The sequence below is a fragment of the Tasmannia lanceolata genome, unplaced genomic scaffold (genome assembly GCF_043159265.1).
Source record: "Tasmannia lanceolata isolate RefF3 unplaced genomic scaffold, GAP_Taslan_0.1 ptg000012l, whole genome shotgun sequence".
Taxonomy (NCBI): domain Eukaryota; kingdom Viridiplantae; phylum Streptophyta; class Magnoliopsida; order Canellales; family Winteraceae; genus Tasmannia; species Tasmannia lanceolata.
Window position 1 is genome coordinate 12,746,401 of NW_027518689.1, and position 4,464 is coordinate 12,750,864.

Here is a 4,464-nt window from a genome sequence, read left to right on the forward strand (position 1 = left end):
AGATGTACAATGAAATCTATGTAACCTTCAACTTCTCTTTAGTCTTGGTCTTCAATTGATCTTCCATTTTGTGTATGCTTGCTTGAGAGATGATGTGAGCTCCACTTAGCTCCTTTGACTCTTGTGTGGTACATCTTCAAGCATGACCATGTGGTGTGTTGGTTCCTTCAATGATCAACCTATCTTAACACAACACTTCAAGGTAAATTGATTAGTATTCAAGAACATAATCAATTATGTTTAGAATCATCAAAACAAGATAGGAGAGTAGACCCTTGGGCTAACATTTAGGAGGGTATATATTCAACTCATTAAAGTCATTATCTTCAGAGAAAGAAACCGGTGAATAAAACTAAGGTGAAGATTTGACTGTTTCATAGGTACAAAATAGGAAGAGGTCAAGGAAGAACCGGATGCGGTTAACAGTGCCAACTCAAGCAAATGGAACCTTCGGATGTTACTAATGCTCAATATATACGAATATAACTTGCCAAGCTCCTATATAGACTTCAGCATGTTGAAAACAGGGCTAACCACCCTTTTCATCAATTGCCTTATTCTACACATGCCTAATAATACTCTAAAGTTGGCCTTCAAGATGCTTCACGGAAGGAAAAAAAAGACACAAAGATAACATAACGTTCATATTCTTTTCTTTTAAATATTAAATATAATTAGACAATTGCAACTAAATATTCATGAATGGAATGAATTCGAACACATGAAAAGGGATGCAAGCACTGCGCACCTGTTAAATTAAGGAATGCATCACTTGCATAAACAATGGGCATGTTAGGTAAGTGGGCATCAATCCTGCAAGATAACAAAACACGTTATCAAAATGTGCAAGGGAAAATCTCGAGGATATTTTTCAAAGAATAAGCACTAGAACTATGATATAGCAATAGAAAAAGGAATTTGCAACAACGCACAGTACAAAGCTTTGATTGATTCTACCAAGAGCTATATTTAATGATGAACCAAGAGGAACAATTCCAACTGATCTGCATCTCCTGCCACAGACAACTTTGCCTGTTAGCTCGCTATAGTGAATCAATGTAGATAAAATGATGTTAATAGCAGTGGCAGCTTTTTGCTTCTCCATATCACTTGCCTCGCATGACTCTTGGGCCTCCAATCCTATAAGAATCAATTATGGAACAGTAAATCCACGCAGTTGAATAACCAAAAGACAATTTGGGAAATTCAAATCCATAAAGGCATAAACCCTACTACAGAAAACCGATGCACCAAATATGATCCAGACATGTGCAAACGAATACGAAGTCAACAACATATCAAACAAAATTTATGTGGGTCTCAACTACGGAACACAAAGAGCACATACGAAATTTATGAGGTTCGGCATAAAAACCTATGTCCAAGGGCAAGTTGATAAGAAATCACTATGAGAAAGAAAAGAAGATGATTGCAATGGTTTATCCTTGATCAATCTAAACCCGATTGATCAATACCTCAAACCTCTTCCAATATCATCTTAGTCTCCTCTCTCATTCTTTTCCTGATAAGAAACTTCTCACATTTCCCTATACAAGAAAAAACCCTCTCTTAATCTCATTCCTTTTCCAACTAATTAACTTAGTTAGGAAACCTAGCTATTTTGGTACTAAAACAGCCCTTCTAACACCCTCATACATTATAATTCAATCTTTATTTAGGCTCCAACCACACTAGAAATAGAGCCACATACCTACACATGACATCGGTATATAATAAACATGAAAACCATAGGCATTGGCAATGATAAATACATACAAAATCATACATTCAGAACAAATGATTAACAGAAAGTACTATCACAACTGGGGTAGGAAATTAGTAAGGAATAACCTAATCAATTTGGAACTAAAGAAAAACCAAAATTAACAAATCACTAAGGCAAAAGACCGATAGGTAGCACCACTGACAAATTAAAAGTACCCTGGGACACCATTGAAAGTAGCAACAACTTCTTGAAAAATAGAAGCAAACATTTGATTGAGACAGAGTCAACATACAAGTCTGTTGATCGGATAGACAGTCAAATGCACCAATCAACTTGTTCAGGAAATTACAATAATAAACAATTGATAAATGAAAACAGTAATTGACAAGCACCAAATTAAAATAAACCAAGCTTGCCACATAAGTAACCTGCTAAACAGTAGTAAATGACAGCATTAGACAAAATAAGCACATAATGGAACATTAAAATCATAAGCAAGTCCATTAATTAAGGAAACTAGCATTACAACAGGAGATTAAATTTGACAAACACACCATAGTTTGAACATTCCTTTTCTTCTTTTTCTTTTAAGTAATTCAAATCTCGAGACAAACCTCTACTGTCAGAATCAACAAACGAATCATATGCCAAACCACGACCCAATTCCCCAGCCGAATCCATACACACCTCTCTCCGACAAGACCCAAAAACAATCTCTCGCATACTCGAGCACTCCTCCCCCAAATTACCCCAATTCGTCCCAAACCCAGATCCCGAAAGCCTCGATTTCCTAGCGATAGGCACCAGAACTACAACGAAATGAACCACACGCCCGTCTTCCATACTAAAAATAGGATTTAAATGGAACAAAATCCAAAATGGTGTCCCGTCTTTCCTATAATTCAACAAGCTAATCTGCAGTGCCTTCTCCGCCCCAATCGCTTCTCAGATTTCCATCACCGAGCTCCGCTTTGTATCGGGCCCTTGAAAAATTCCCCCATTTCTTCCCACAATCTCTTCCTTAGAATACCTAGACATCTTTAGGAATCCGCAGCTTGCGAAGACTATTGGGTGACCAGAAATGCAAGGATCAGTGATGAGAAAACTCTTTGACACATCGTTGGGGCGACTCGAATCCAATCGGAGTAACGAACGGTCAGAGATTGCTCAATCAGGTTGAGTCTGTTGGAAGAATAGAGTTCTGATTCCATGGTTGAAATTGTTCCTCTTTTCCTCTATGATCACACCAACCCTCAATCCCATGTGGTACTTTAAGACTAGCACCTTAAAAGTGAAAATTTTGATCAGAAGAAATGGGAAGAAAGGAGAGGGAAAAGAGAGATATATTCTTCTTGTAATAGCATAGCTACATACATTTATTGGGTTGAAAATAAAAAAGAACAAAACAATCACCAAGGGAGGTGATGAGAAAATGAAAAAAAAGTGTTGGAAACGTGAAGAAAATCCCAATCAGTCATTTTTGTGGAATGAATTAGAAAAGAAGAAAATCTCAATTTCATCAGTAAATACAGTTCAGTGTAACCAAATAAGCACCAAAGGGGGAAATGAAAAAAATGAAAGAGAGAGAAAAATCCTCCCTCACGAAAGGGAAGAAGCAAATTACAGAGTAAGAATTACTGCTTTTTAAATTCACAAAAGAAATAATAAATAGTAAATAAATAAAAATAATCTCACTGGGTATGATGAAGAGACCCATGATTGGTGATGGGGTGTAAAAAGATCCCCACTCACGGATCAACACGTGGCACCAAGGCAAGCCCACATGCTCATCACCCTGTGGGACCGGATCCCGCGAGAGGGTCGCGAGCGCGCGAGGTGCCATACTCTCTCTTGGTCTCTCATACCCACGCGATTGGCGTGTGCCTTTTTTTTATTATTGATTACAAGCCGGCAACAACCAAGCCATAGGGTGCAAATAAACGTGCAACCTAGTACCCACAAGGGAAGAGGTAAGCCGCCGAGCCTAGCAATGTGTGATTTAATTCATCCTTTCCGTGAACATGGGATCACTAAAAGAATCTGAATTTCACACAAAGGAGAATGACAGAATCGCCACCTAGATGAGGGATCTATGACCCATAAATAACCAGAAATCTAGACTCGTTACTTGGTAACGAGAATGGAAAGTATGGGGAGTTACCACCACATGCACCATCCTCGCCCGATAATCCGATCTTCGATTCCAAAAGTTAACTCTCTTGAATTTCTTTTAAATTGCTCATTTAACTCTATTGAAGTGCGAACTACGTGACATCCATCCTAAAATCTAATTTTAATGTAATTCCTAAATGTGTATCTTGATTTTCTTAATTTGTTTGAATTCAATCTAAATAAAAGTTTCCTAAAATTCTAATTTCATGAAAAGTGCTAAGTGATTTAATTACTTTTAATTTAAGGATTAATATACAAAATCCCACCACTTATGTGTAGAGTCGACTCAGGCTTGGTATACCACTCAAGTATCCAAGTTGTCTACGTATCCCAGCCTCACTGGAATTAGAGTCTATTGTAGTTCGGTGCACCTGAACTAAGCTACTTATGCCTAACTCATCTAGGACACCGATCTAGACTGGATTGACTGTTTTAACAGTCTAAGAGAAATTATTTAATTGAAGTTGAAGATTTTTTATTATCCTATGACTTCATCTAAGATGCTATATGGTCCTACCTAAGTGCAAGTCGTCCCTTAGACTAATGCAGGTTAACCTACATCCTAG

General features: G+C 37.6%; 1 pseudogene; it reads right to left on the minus strand.

The window, feature by feature from the left end:
* Positions 1-674: 674 nt before the first annotated feature.
* Positions 675-2,937, minus strand: LOC143888557 (protein TWIN LOV 1 pseudogene; annotated as a pseudogene).
* Between the last annotated feature and the right edge of the window lie 1,527 nt (positions 2,938-4,464).